The sequence below is a fragment of the Marmota marmota genome, unplaced genomic scaffold (assembly GCF_001458135.2).
Source record: "Marmota marmota marmota unplaced genomic scaffold, marMar, whole genome shotgun sequence".
NCBI lineage: Eukaryota > Metazoa > Chordata > Mammalia > Rodentia > Sciuridae > Marmota > Marmota marmota.
This window is the reverse complement of record NW_026000242.1, coordinates 2,592,990-2,608,302: the sequence shown is the minus strand read 5'-3', so window position 1 is coordinate 2,608,302 and position 15,313 is coordinate 2,592,990. Positions and strand designations below refer to the sequence as shown.

Here is a 15,313-nt window from a genome sequence, read left to right as displayed (position 1 = left end):
AAGAGTGTTGGAAAGGTATGACTACTCCAATTGTAACCCTTAGGACATAGTAAACTGAAAGATAGAGAAAAGCTATTCATATAGTTTTTCTAGTAGTCTACCTTTTTGTTTAAAAGGTGATTCCATTGCTTTGTCTGTGATGGGCAGATGGGTAGATAATCATTCTTCAGCAAGTTCCCTGCAGATTTACAGATTCAAATCATTTAGAGGTCTCAAAGAAATGGTTACTTGTTGATGTCCTGCTTATAGATTTGGCAGCAGGAGTCAGTCATTTCTTAAGTTTGCTTTACTTAAATCTAAACTATGATATACATCCACAATGGATCATCTACCACTACTTCTTGGTAATTTAGGAAGCTTAATGGAAACGTCGAGCTGTAGTTATGACTCAGATAGAGCTCTGAAACCCAAGTAGGAATGTCAAGAGAGGAGAATGGCAACTGTCAAACTAGCCTTCTCCTTCCATACTCAGCCCAAGCCACATGGAGGGAGCAGGTCATATAGCTGTAAAATGGGATTTTGTTGTATTTTTCTCCAGTTATTACTTTCCATTGTATCCCGAGGACCTAGCAGAGTGAAATGCATATAGTTGGCACTCACTATGCCTCAAATAAAAAACAATGGGTTGAGACTTCTGCAGTCATTCATTTTCTAAATGGCTATGAATGGATTTTTCAAAGCTGGGTGAATAGTTGCATTTCTTTTCTGCCTCCCTATTTCCTTCCCTAGTACTTGATTTTGTAAATATCTCAGATTGGACCAAAGTTGGTGCTGTACTCCCCGTTATAGTTTGCTGTGAGGTAGGAGTTCAGTGTGGTTGGCTTGGGCACTGGCCATTCAGGGAGTTAAACAAAGACTGTTAACATCATTCCTATTCTAGGGCTTGGGGTAAGGATCATGGTAGAAGAGAAAGAAGATTCAGAAGTTAGAGTTAGAAGTCTTGGGAGGACCACTAGTCTCCTCTGAGATCTATATGCCTAGATCAAGCTCAGATCTGGGCTTTCTTTTGAGGGCCTGTCTCAGGAGACCCAGACATAGTATGAACATTGAATAAGAAAAAGGAGAGAATAGATGGAAGGATCTAAGTAGTTCTTGTCATGGATATTGTTTTATGCAGATGCTGAAGTTTTAACACAGAAAACTCTCAGAACTTTCTTGTGATTGTACACTGAGGAGATTTGAAGAAAATGTTTCTGGTTGACATGTTCCTTGTCCTTAAAATCTCAAAGCCTACTGTGTATACATATTGTGTACTGGGGTTATTGTCACCCTGTTGGGAGAGGTCCATCATGAAGTTGGGTGGAGATCAGAATGAGCCTTTCACAATGCAGTTCTTTTACTCTGAACAGATGTTTGATATCCCAGTCAACTCCTCCATCAACCTGGTTTGATCCTTGTCAGCAAGTGCCACCAGACTACGGAGCAGCAGGGCCTATGGGTACCAGCATCATGGACAGCCACCCTATTGCTGGCCTTATGCCCTCTGAGAACCTATGTCTTTTGCCAAAATCAAAAATGAATGGAAAAAAATGGGTGAATAAAGAAATTAACTAATCTTACCCTTGCTCAGAAAATATGACAACTTCACTTACAAATTCTAAGACTTTCTGCCACCAGAACATTCTTTGCCACACCTTCCTACTTCCTATGATCACATTGGGGAGGAGAAACCATGGAATCACAAAATTCTACAGGAATTGAGAGAATAGCAAAAGCACGATGAAATTACTTTCAAAATACATGGGATTTGCAAGCAATGTTGATTTTATTTTATTTTATTTTATTTTGAGAGAGAGAGAGAGAGAATTTTAATATTTATTTTTCAGTTTTTGGTGGACACAACATCTTTGTTTGTATGTGGTGCTGAGGATCAAACCTGGGCCGCACGCATGCCAGGCAAGCGCGCTACCGCTTGAGCCACATCCCCAGCCCGCAATGTTGATTTTAGATGACAGAAAGATTGATGGAAGTTATTCCAGCAGGAAGAGCAAGAACAAAGACCTGGAGATAAGAAAGAATGTGTTAGGGTAAGAGATAGGAGACCAGTTTGGCTAAAGCACTTAAAGGTGTTGGAAATCATGAGAGAAAAGGTTGCATATGGGATTATATTGATGGGTGGAGGATCTTCAATATTAGATTCAGGATATGTTATTTGCTTTTGTATCCTCAATGCCTCCCCTAGAACTTGACTCAGAATAGGCACTTGGTAAATGTTTATTGAATAAGTTAATGAATAAGTGAGTGAATAAATGGATAAAGGAATGACTTTTAGGAGAGACAGATTTTCAAGCTGTCATCAATGAGCTTGGAAGAATGAAAAGGACAGTAATTGGAAGTTAAGGCATGGTATGATAAGATAGTGGTAGAATCTTTGCCTGAAAATTTCCCACTGGATGCTATTTGGAATTAAGAGGAAAGCAGAGAGTGTGCTTCGGTGTGGAGACTTGTGAATCATTACTGCAATGGGAATTAAAACCACAAGCCTGGAGCACAGTTAATGTAAAGTCTGAAAAATAGACGGCAAGGCTGAGCAATGGGATTGACACCTTGAGCAGTGGTAGAAAAACAGAAGAAACCGTGGAGTTTGGAAAACAAGGAAATTAGCATCAAAGAATCCTGGGTAGAGAAGCGTAGCTGTGAAATGGTGTGGCAGAGCAGCAGCTGTGCGTGTTGTAAAGGAGGCTCCTTAGATCATACAGCTTGGTGCTGGTGAAGGTAGGCGCAGTGCTGGGCCTGGCTGGTCCACATTCTCCTGGCACATCCGCAGGACACAGGGAGAGGCACAGTTGGGTTTAGGAGATCACTGTGAGCATGGAGAAACATCTGCAAAGGTCCGGTTTAAAGCTGTGTGGAAACATTTTCAATCAGAGAAGCTGCCCAGGAATGAAGGGATGCAGACATGCAAAAGTAACTTAGACTTGGGGTGAAGATTGTGAAACACATGTGGGTCAGGCCTTGCAATCTCACTTAGCAACTCTTTCAAGCTGAATCTTCCAACAACAGTGGAAGCAGTCAGGTTAATTAAGAGAGAGCTTGAGACACCACGTAGAAAGGAAATCACTAAAAACAATAATGAAAAAATATTAAAATAGGAGGTCAGGATCTCTAGTTGCTAGATCAATGAATTTTCTATCCCACAGGGTCTCTGAAAACTTTTGACTGTCTACTGTCTTTTTCCTGTGCTGATGCTCATTTGGAACAAAGGTAGGAGAGAGGGAAGCCAAGGAGATAGACACATGCTTCAAAAATAAGAGGGAAGAGATGGCTGAAGTTCTCTGAGGTCTACAAGAAGGAAGGAAGGCTGTATAAGGAGCTAATTCAGCACCCAGAAAACATTCAAAAGGATTAACCATCTGCCTTTGCCTATGAGACAAGTGACAATGTCAACTGAGATGAGTGGCAATGTAGGGCCACCCCAGTGACCTACCACAGGGCTCCGTAGCCCAACAGATCCGGAGATGATTCTGCCTTCTCCACTTACCAACTGCACCCTCTTGCACAGATGAATGAATCCTCAGTTCCTCATCTACGAAATAACAATAATAGGTGCAACAACAATCATGAAAACTACCTCTTAGAGCTTTTATGCAGAATGAATAAAATAATGTGCCTACAGAACTTGACCTTCAACAAATCGTTGTATTTAGAAAATCAGGTTCTTAACAGGGAAGTGTTAACTCTTTTGACTCCAAGGATCCTCCTGGATAAATAGTAGACCCAGCACCATTTTACCTATGTTCTGGTTCTTCAGGCTGTTAAATAGATCCCCAGCACGAGAATAATCTCTGCGCCAGATCATGAGAAGGCTTTGTCAGTAGTTTTCCAGGAGAGTAGGAAATCTATGGGGTGCCATTTAAAACCAAGAAACTCAAATGAGACCCAAAGGAGAGAAATCTGCTAATGAGCCCATCAAGATAAAGAGGTAAGAGAGTCAGCTTCTGACCATCTGTCTTGTTCTGGCAGCATGTGCTGTCCAGACCCCACCCCCTGTGCCTCATCCAAAACTTGCCAATGCCATTGATTTGTATTAATCTGATGGAGCATTCATTACCCCAAGTACCAACCTGTCACTGTTTGCTTAGCTTGCATGAAATCAGAGCTACACAAAAATCAATGTGTGAAATCTTTGTATCAACATATAAGAAACAAAAAGGTTTATGCTGGCAGATGCAAGTTTTTAGACAGATTAAAACTGACAAATTGGCATGATCCATGATGAAGGCAATGATGAGGTATGGTGAAATGTCAAAGGTTTTGAAAATGGCATGCTGAGGAAAGAAATGCATTACTATTGAGGGGAAAAGGGCTGTTCATTAAAAGGGCCTTTGGATTTGCACAAGAACTGATGACTTTTTCTAAAGTAATGACTTACAATCAGTAGGGCTGGCACAGTTTTGTTGTCCCCTAGGAACCAGTGAGTAAAGACTAGGGGTTAATAACTAGAGCAAGGTCTCAGTGTGCAGAGGCTGTGCCAGGACAAAATGCAGGAGCCCGGATGCCCTCGCCCCCTGTCACTGAACTCTGTGACAATCAGAGGGGAAGACTGGCACCTCCTGCCCTCCACATGACTTTTCAAGCTAAGAAATCAGAGAAGGAACTCTTCCCATTCAAACAATCACAAGCCCCTGACAGAATTCTGAAGGGACTTATCAGGGTAGACATCCATATGTTTTGCACAATTAACTCTTGTGTTCTGCACTTCAACTTATAAGACATTCATACACCGGAGTAAAATGTCTTAGCTTTCATTGCAAGAACCCTTTCAGTCAGGGCGATAGCCAACTTATTAAGAAGAAAAAGCCACTTTTGCTAATGACGCATTATACATTCTATGTACTTATGTGTAGCACCATAGCCCTCCATAACTGTGACAAAATTTTCTCTTAATTTTGATTTCCATGTCTCACAGCATACTGTGGACCATCTGCTTCCAACATCATTGGGTTGTGTATGCTTCAGGAAAGCAAACTTTTTTTTTTTTTAAATAGCAGCCAAGAAAGGTAAATATATTGCTGCCGAAGTGGAGAAAATCCACTCCAAACAAAACACACAAAAATGTTAATAGTAGGTCTGGGATGTAACTCAGTGGTAGCTTTTTTTCTAGCATGTGTGAGGCCCTGGGATCAATCCTCAGCACTGAAAAAAAAATTTAATAGTGCATATGTGTCAAAATCAAAGAGAAACCAGTTTTGGCAAACACGGAGGTGGATGTAGTAGAAAGAGACTAGCACTGGAATTAGACTTGAGTTTGAATCTTGTCCCGAACACTCATCGACTTGATTTTTTAAATTACTTTTCTAGGTGTTTTTCTGATCCTGCAAAATGGGAGTAGAACTCTGCATAGAGTTTTCTGATAATGTGGAGAGAAAAAAATTGTGAAATGCCTAACATCTTGCCTAAAACATGGTACATGCTCAATGTGGGTTTTCCAGTGTTGGATCCTGGGTCCTTAGGGAGGAGCTCCTGCCTCCCCACCCTTCCCCATTACAGTGGACACTAGAGAAATGCAACAACTTGATGATTTGTTTATAAGTGGATGCCCAGTTGTTTCCCATATCCAAAATTTTAATGGAGACACAATCAAGTAAATAAAATCCACGTTTGTAACTATTGGCAGGATTCGTCAGCATGTGAGTTGGTTGATGCACGTGTGAATTTTCTCCCCATAGGGCCCTTTTTGTTCTTGTTATAGACACTGTTTAAAAACGTCCCCCCAAAACTTAGTAACGTAAGTAACACATTTTCTCACAAATTTTTAATTTGGGCATGGCTTGGCCTGCTAGGCTGGACTCTGTTGCAGTGACATTTGCCTGGGGCAGCTGGAGGGAAGGTCTCAAGGATCTGAGGTTGACTCCTTGTGCAGACAGTGAGTGAGCAGTGCTCTGTGTCATCAGGGAGCTCGGCCAGGGTTGATGGCCGGGAGCCTGTTTTTTTTTTTTTTTTCCCCCACGGAGGCTTCTCTGTGGCCTCCTGGTCTTTCTCATGGCGCAATGGCTGGCTTCCAAGGGTAGCATCTTGAGATAGAGTGAATGGGGTGGAATCTGTATCATTTTTTAATGACCTTGCCTTGAGAGCCTCAGAGCATCCCTCTGTCATACCTTGTTAGTTGAAGTAGTCACAAAGGCCTGCCCTGTGCAGGGAGGGGAGCATAGACTATACTGTGATGGGGAATGACAGGTTTCCGGAAAAGTAGGTGGGATGGGAGATGTTGTTATGGCCATTTGGATAAAGATGCAATCGGCCACACCTTTTATTCCACTAAGACCTTTTAATTACCATCTGGTTCAGACCTTTATTATTAACTTGCCAGTGGCTAGGAATATTTTTTTCCTCCTTTTTACTTGTTTTCTCATTTGGTCTCTCTTTACTCCCTTCCACACTGGATTCTATTACAAATGTAGGAAGGAAAATTCTGATTATTCCTGTTTTAGTCAGCTTTTTCGCTGCTGTAACTAAAGGATCTGAGCAGCACAACTGTAGGGGAGGAAAAGTTTATGTGAGGGCTTACTGTTTCAGAGGTCTTAGTCCAGAGAAGGCTGGCTCCATTCCTGGGGCTCCAGGGGAGGCAGAACATCATGGCAGAGTGTGTGGCAGAGGGAAGCAGCTCACATGGTGGTCAAGAAGGAGAGAGAGAGAGAGAGAGAGAGAGAGAGAGAGAGAGAGAGAGAGACTCAACTCTCCAGATACAAGTATATACACCAAGGCTATGCCCCAGTTCCCACCTCCTCCAGCCACACCCTACCCCTTTAGTTAATCCCATCCCAGATTAACTCACTGATTAGGCTTAGGCTGTAACCCAATGATATCTCCTCCAAACCTTCTTGCATTGTCTCACAGGTGAGTTTTGGGGGGACACCACATCTAAACCATAACAATTTCTCACACCAGCCCTGTCCTAAAACTTTCTTTGACATCTGATTGCCTTGAAAACAAGCTTTAAATCTCTTAACCTGATACTCAGGTTTCCATAATCTGATTCCTGCTTTGTAGCCTATGCTCAGCTCACACAGTCTCATTCTAGGTGAAATCCGTCTGCATCCTATTCCCCAAAGTAAACTTGCTCATGGAAAGGCCATAGATTTATAGACTTTGAAGTCTGCAAGACCTGGATTCGAATCCCAGCTCTGCCACCAGACCTTTGTAAAATGAGTTTGGTAAATTTTATCTTATAAATTGCCATGAGGGTTAAATAAAATGGTGTGTCTAAAGTGCCTAGCATAGAGTGCATTTTAAATAAATGTGATTCTCTCTCTCCCTCTCTATTTGGCCCTTCACTCGCTAATGTAAGCATCTGTTTTTGAGGAGCATTCTTCTGAAGCAAGTTATGGATTGGGTTTCCCAGACCAAGGCTTCCCTTCGGTGTTGCCAGCTGTCCAAACAGCATCAACTTTCAGGCTAGGACAGCCTGTGCAGCTTGTTGGCTTCCCTTCTCCAGCCACAGAAACCCACATTGTGAATGGGCAGCACCAGAGCTCAGGATGGCCTTTCCTCAATCCTTTAGGCTGGGCGCATTAACCAGCTTGTCCTATACCAACAAGTAGTGCATCCTGATTTACATGCCTTTGGAAATAGTTGTGGCATTGTGGTTTGTGCTTCACAGATCCGTACTGGAGTGGACAAATGTCAAAGACAGTGTTTCCACAATCCCTAAGAGCATCCAGCAATTTTCCTCTTGGGTTCCTTTCTCTTTCTGGCCTGTTTATGTCTCTAATCAATTAGAGTCTTTTTTGGTTACTTTTAACATTTTGCCTTATCAGTCCGCTTATTAATTCCATTAAATGTATACCTTTCAAATTATATTTCCATTTGGCAGATGTTTTACTTAATCAATCAATAAGATTCTTCCAAGAATTGCAATATCTTTATTTCCAATAATTTGCGGAGTGTAGGGAGAGGTCGTCTCTCCCATCTATATCAGAAGCAGCAGATCTATGGCAAGCAAGCCAAGTCATTAGATTTAACCTTTCAAGAAGTTATCCACACTAAGAATAGCTCAACATTACGGCACACTCAATTTTTAATGGAGTTATGCAGAAGTGATTCTTCATTCTAGGATAGAATTTGCTTTAACACATCTCCCTGTGTATCCTGGAAGCCATCTATCCACACCCTCTCCTAAGACATACTGCTATTTTACTATTCCATGATGGGTTTAAAAATCTGAAATCCTTGGGGACAGTGTGAATACTTACATACAAAGACCATCAGGGCCTTAATTAATATGGAAGGAAGAGGGCAAAGAAACAGCACCCCGTTTTGACTTTTTTTCCTATACCCCCATTTTGCTTTCATATTCATGTTGCAATTTTGCTTCATCCTTAAAACCTTTCCCGATCTAACTCCATTCAGTTTCATTGCTCTATTCATTTCATAATATGAATAATTACTATTTAAACGTTTATTTAACTCTTCCTATCTATCAGGCCCTGTTCTAAGCACTTAATATTAATGATCTCATTTACTTTTCAAAATAACCTGTGAAAAAAGTATTATTCTTCTCATTTCATACATAAAGAAACCGACGCTCACAGGTACATGAACTTGTCCAGTGTCACACAGCATGTGTAAGAGCCAGGGCTGGGAGTCAGGTCTTTCTGCCTCTGATACCTGTCTTGGCCATCCTGCAGTGCCACCTGTACTGTCCTCCCATTCAACTGCTCCAACCTATTCCACAGTTCTTGTGATTGAAGACTTTACATTTGCTGGTAGCTTCCAATCAGCCTTTATGCTTATTTCCTCGGTATCCGCCTCTTGTTTCTTACACAAAGAATCGCAAAGATAGGACATGCATGGTTACTGGTCTAGGATTTGATTTGCTCCTCAGCCAGCAACTCTGTTGTCATGAAAAGAGAACGGAACCTGAGTATTGTAATTTGAGGGTTATCTCATGGCTTCCCTCCTTTTATCTATGCAATTTTTGGTTGAATCAATCTTGCAGGATCCCTTTCCTTATCTTTAAAATGGTGGCTTTAATACCTGTAGTGGAACTTGTGTACACACACAGGTTAGGTAAAGCACTATAAAGGTGTAGACCATTCTCTTACACCATCATTTCAAAGCCTCTCACAGATAATTCTGTTTTCAGAGTGTAATAAGTCACTCATGATGATTTTAGAGTCCTGGGAGAATAGCACCCCACATAAGTACCTGATGTCACAGCAAAGCAACCCCTAGAGGAGGGTGGGGCTCCTGCTGGGTGGTGGGAAGCCAGTCCACAAGAGCCCAGAGCTCTTTCCCTAGGTGAACAATGGGAACGTGGAATGGTGTGATTGGCCGGGTGCCAGGCAGCTGTTCTGCTAGTCCTTGGAGGATAGCAATGGTCTCAAATTGCAGAGAGAGGGATTTAGTTAAACCTGAGGAAGTATTTCCTGAGTGATGGCACTGTGAGAGTCTGGAATGCAAGGTTAAGAAAGGCTAGAATACCCTTCTTTGGAAATACTGCAAAAAGAAGAAGAAGAAAAAAAGAAAGAATGTATGTTAATGTTGTGTTGCATGGAGGCAGAAAAATGAATTAGTTCCTTTAGGACCAAGGAGCTGATATTGAGACGCCAGATCTGTTTCTTGTCACATCTCACCTTGCAAAACAGAAAACTCTTCAATGCTTGTAAGAAGTCACACATGTATGCCCTATGCTTCTCATCTTGCCCACACTTCTCATCTTCCCCAAACATCTGGTTCAGTTCTCTATCAACATAGTTTCATTTGAGCAGACTGACTTCTTGTCTGTGGAGTTCTTTGGGAAGCATCAGTTCCCAGGAGCAAGAACCCAATGCCTTAGAAACCTTCAAGACTTCAAACAGACCATGGAATATACCACCTCTATGCCGAGGAGCCCTCTTTCCAAGCTTGTGTTCATAAGCATCAGTTAACTGTGGGTTTTACTTTGCAACTACAACTTCAGCACTATACCTATCAATCAACAACAAATACATAGGATTGGCTTTGTGAACAAGAATGTCCAAGCCCTTTCCCTTTATTGTCTCATTGCTGCCAACAGAGAATACACTTAATTAAAAGTTATTGGGAAATCCTCCAAACAAAAGAGAAATAAAATTTTTTAAAGGTGCAACCCGTGTGAGGTCTGGACACATAAAATCATTAACTTTCAGAATCCTGCGCTTTGCCAACATGCTGGCAAAGAGCGTGGTGTTTCTACACATGACGTTTCGAGGAAATATTCAGCCCGACAAAAATTGCTTGCAAGCTGCCCCACTTCTTTTCAGTGTTTTCAACCTCCTCAGTATCCCTGAGACACATTTGGTCCTGGTGGGTGTTAAGAACAATGTGTGATGCTGCAATTTTAAGATAAAACTCTGCTTTTAGGTTTGAGTTTTTTTCCTCCAAGGTTAAAATAATTTATTGTTTTAATCCATAGATCTGTAAAGTTTGCTTGCTCCTTAAAAATGATATACAAGTATGGATTCTTAGCATGGGATCCATGATGAGATTCAGGAATCTTTGAACTTATTAAAGTTATGTTTAAAATATAGGCTGAGTATCCATTATCCAAAATGCTTGGGACTAGTAGTGTTTTAGATGTCAGAATTTTTTGGATTTTGGATTATTTTCATGTACATAATGAAATATCTTGGAGATAGAAACCATGTCTAAACATGAAATTTATTTGTTTTATATACATCTTATGCAGGTAGCCTGAAGATAATTATGTATAATATTTTAAATACTTTTGTGCATGAAACAAAGTTTCATAGTGTGGAACTTTCTGCTTGTAATGTCATGCCAGTGCCAACAAGTTTTAGATTTTGGAGCATTTGGGATTTCGTTTTGGATTAGGGATGCTCATCCTGCCTCTTGTTGACATGAAGGAGATAGTCTAAAGCCTTCTTCATGTTCTTTTGGTGGAGTGGAGGGAGGTTTGTGATTGTAAAACATAACCAGCCATTGAATCCAAGAACAGCTGTCTTCAATGGTCCCTCTGTTGACTGAGAATCCCTGGCACAATGCCATGTAATTTCTCCATCATTGATTTATTGAGAGAAGTTTTTTTCTCTCCATGGTAGTATCCCAGCAGAAGTGGTAGCATTGCACATTGGGCAAACCAGGGGGATTTGTCATCAGAAGCAGCTGAGGAAGAGAGACACTAGCCTAGATGATCTCTAGGTCTCTTCCAACTCCAAAGTTCCTGGACTCAGTAAACTGCGACCCAGAAATGAGAGCTTCGGGCCAGCAAAAGGTACTTTAGTCTTGCTCTTCTGTGAAGGGAAGATGTCATTTTTATTGCCTTCCTTGTTTTTAGGGGTCCGAATCTGACAGGCAGAGTTGGTGATGGAGGATGGGGGTCTCTGGATCAAGGTGTTTAGATGGGGTGCCCAACAGACTAAGCAAATGGTCTTTAAAAACTTAGGTGATGGGCTGGGGATGTGGCTCAAGCGGTAGTGTGCTCACCTGGCATGCGTGTGGCCCGGGTTCGAGCCTCAGCACCACATACAAACAAAGATGTGTGTCCGCCGAAAACTAAACAATAAATATAAAAAAATTCTCTCTCTCTCTCTCAAAAAAAAAAAAAAGAAAAGAAAAAAGAAAAAAAACCCTTGGGTGATTTCTTTGACATCTCCAGAACTACTTTTTAAAAAAATTTTTTTGAGGGTGGGTAAACTCCAAAACCACTTCTAAACATTTGCTTGTCCTATTGCCTTTCTTCTTCTTTCCATTAAGTGGAGTTAAGAATTGATTTGATTGTAGACCCCGTCTGCCATTGCTAATCCCGCCATGACTGTGGTAGGAAGAAATATTCCAAAATAAAATTGACACCAGGAAGCCATTGTACTATGGCTACTCCATCTGCATCCAACTCTTCCTCATCTTCTGAGATCCTAGCTCTGAGTACAGATGGGGGCAGGGTCGTCATAGCCTGGAACCACAGGCAGAGGAGATCAATGGAAAGTTACAACAAACCCCTGTTGCTCAGTGGAAGAAACAACAAAAGCCTGGCATGAGAGAGACATGAGGTGGAGTAACTTAATTATTAATTAGCTAATTTGTTCAAAAAATGTTAATGTTCCCACCATGTCGATAGCTCTGCAGGAACCACTGTGGGAGAATCTGTCCTCAAGGAACTTGTAAGCTCCGTTCAGAAACCATAATACTTTGAAAGCCGAAGTGCAAAGAGCCCAATTAGCTCACTGGGTACAGATAGTAATTGCTGCGGGAATTTAGAAAAAGGAAAGATCTGTGTATGGGGGATGGACAGGAAAGGCTTTATATAAGTGGTAAGGATAAAAATGACTTAGGAGATGAATAAACTTGGAGAAGAGAGGTGAGAGAGGGAATTCCAAGTTTGGAGAGGAGAGAGGAGCACAGCTGTGGAGTGGGAAAGTGACCCACATCATTGATCAATAGTGAATTAACATAGGGCTCTTGTGAAAGACTGAAATGTCATGCAGAACAGGATTCAGATCTCATCCTGTGGGCAGGAACTCCCAAAACTTTTATGGAAGCAACACTTTAAAATGTTTTCCTTGTTCTTCTTGACATGCTCTTTCCCCCTCTCCCTCCCTTTCTTCTTTTCACTTTCTAAGTTCTAAATTTCATATAGCTAGAATTATTTACATTTCATTTATACTTGAGCTCCATAGCTCAACTATAAATATACAGCGAGATTCCATTTTCTTTTCCCTGGAATTATTAATTGCATTATTATGAATTCATTTGTGATGTACCTACTACCAATTTGCCCCTGAACTTCACTTGAGGGTTGAATATTCTCTCAGGGCTTTTGTACAAACACATTAGGGTTCTGTCCCATGTTTTGCTGGAGGACTTCTGCGCTCCTCTGGGTCCCTGCTCTAAGCTGAACTGCATATTTTCTAGATCTGCCACACAATGGGTTTCTGGCCTTCCTCTAAATCCTTCTGGAAATTCCTTTCTATAAGGGGACTCATGTCTTTTCTGTTTGGGAAATTTCTCTTGAATTATTTATTTGATAACTTTCTCTCCTTTGTCTTCTCCTTCCTCTTTCTGGAACTCCTATGTTCAGATGCTAGATGGTCACGAAGCCTCTGGTTTTGTTAGGTTTTATATTTTCCATCTCTATCTTTTGGTCACATTTCCTGCTATATATCCTCAGCTTTATTTTCCAATTCTTTTTTTTATTATTAGTTGTTCAAGACTTTACATAGCTCTTGACATATCATATTTCATACATTTAATTCAAGTGGGTTATGAACTCCCATTTTTCCCCCGTATACAGATTGCAGAATCACATCGGTTACACATCCACATTTTTACATACTGCCTATTTTCCAATTCTCATATTAACATATTTTCTCTGCCATCTTTTAAAATCCTTCTCAGGGTCTTAATTATAGTTTTCTTTCTCCTTCTGCCTTTCCTAGAATTTACTACTCCTAGGATTACTTCTACTTCCTCTGAGTACATTTTTCTAACACATTTGTTTTGGTTTGTAAATTTTTAGGTAGGTTATTTCTTTTTCAAGTATAAGGTGATCTTTGACTATCTCTTTCTAGTCAAAAGAAAAAAAAATTCTATGGGCTGCTCTTTGTTCACTAGTGTGATTCATGGTAGGTTAACATGTGGGAAACTCCAATAGTCAAAATCGCTAAGTCTTTTTTCCAAGGACTGCTAAGTTGGGTCTCTCTACTGCCTAAAGAGGAATGTACCAATTTCTTGTCTGATGTGGGGAAGGGAGGCATGAAGAAAAGCTTATCTAACATTCATAAGCCTAACAGAAAAAGGAGCACTAAGATCTATACTGTGGCATGTGCAGAATTTTATTTAATTCCCTCTGTTTTGGTAACACACCTTACCATCAGCTGGCCTACTGATCCATCTCTAGTGTTCTTCTCTTTCTTCTCTCCAGAATATACCTACATCCTTTCCATGGTCAGGGAGAGTAACTGCTCTTCCTCATGTATCCTTTTAAGGTGTTCTCAGTTTTCAACTCCATCTTCTCCCCAGATTTCTGAGGTATTTGGTGTTTCCAATTCCTAAATTTGAATGAAGCTCTATGACATGAAGCAGCTTCAGTTTAGCAAATCATCTCACTCCATCATTGCTCTCCACTGGCTTGTGAGGTTATGTCTCTTTCTAGTCTCTTGGGGATTTGTGTCCTTTCCCTCTCTCTGCTATTGATGGGGCAGCAGTCAACATAATGATTTTAATCCATCACTCAAGTACTGCTTTTGACAAAGGAAGCTTTCCATATGAAATGCAAGTGCACATGCATGTGCCAGTTGAGTCTTCTCTTGGTCTGTAGGTGAGTTGAGACACATCTGTGGACAGGTACACTTGTGGAACATTCACAGGAAATGCACAGCCCCAAGAACTGGTATAACACCTTCGTTCTGCCGTAAGCAGTTAGGACTGTTGAAAGTTTTTGAAAATGAATCATCAGAAAAAGCAGAGGTTTTAGAAAATGGATCTTCAGAAAATGGGGTAAGTGATAAATTGGATATAAGAAAAGCTAAAGGGAAAAAAGCAAGAATAGAAGCCTTTGTAATAGTTGGACATAAGAGAATAAGGCTTATGCAGAGAGATAAGGGTCATTCATTCATTGCACCATTTATGTTCATAGAGAGACCATTAAGTGCCAGGCATCTTGCCAAACACTGGCTTTGTAACTGCAGCAGGTTGTATTTTCTAAAGATGGCTTCATGAATATATCCCATGCTGCATGCTTTTATTACAGTGTGATGTTGACCCTCTTCCATGGGGTTGAGAGAGGATTGTATTCCCACTCTGTTGATTCTGGGTGCACCTGGGTCTGTGGCAAATATGGTGCTGTGTGATTGGACTAAGTGAAAAAAAATGCAATAGTTTCTGCCTACTTCAGTAAGTCTTGGGACACTTGCCTTTGGAGCCTTGAGTCACCATGTAAGACACACAGCTCCCCTGAAGCTTCCATGAAGGGGAGACCCTGAGGAGAGACCACATGGATCAGGAGAAATGCCCTCTGGGCCAGGTGCTTGAGCTTTCCTAACTTGGGCATGTGAGTGAGGTTATCTTGGTGATGATCTCAGCCCCAGCCCCAGCCTGACAGCAGCTGTGGGGAAGCCCTGGAAATAAAACAGTATTAATAAAGATTATGGCTTTCAGACACTAAGTTTTAGTTATGCAGCCATAGAGACAGGTAAGTAAATAATTTCAGTTCAATGTGACAAGTCTCAGTAGATGTGCTGACACTGTGCAATTGAAGCACAGGAAAGGGACACGCCTGATTTTTGCCAGCACAGCATGGGAGGGAAGGTGGTAAGGTCAGTGAGTGTTTAGAGGAGAGGTGAAGTAAGAGCTGCGACTTTAAGCATGAATAAGTGCATGCCATCTATGTACTGGA

The 15,313-nt window shown here is 41.1% G+C and overlaps 1 long non-coding RNA gene across 1 annotated transcript; it reads right to left on the bottom strand.

Annotated features, from left to right (window-relative positions):
* Positions 1-1,801: 1,801 nt before the first annotated feature.
* Positions 1,802-11,464, bottom strand: LOC125613905. The gene is made up of 4 exons (XR_007344483.1): positions 6,509-11,464; positions 3,482-3,526; positions 2,547-2,844; positions 1,802-2,001 (listed from the first exon to the last, which is right to left on the bottom strand). It is a non-coding gene; the product is annotated as an uncharacterized LOC125613905 (long non-coding RNA).
* Positions 11,465-15,313: the final 3,849 nt, after the last annotated feature.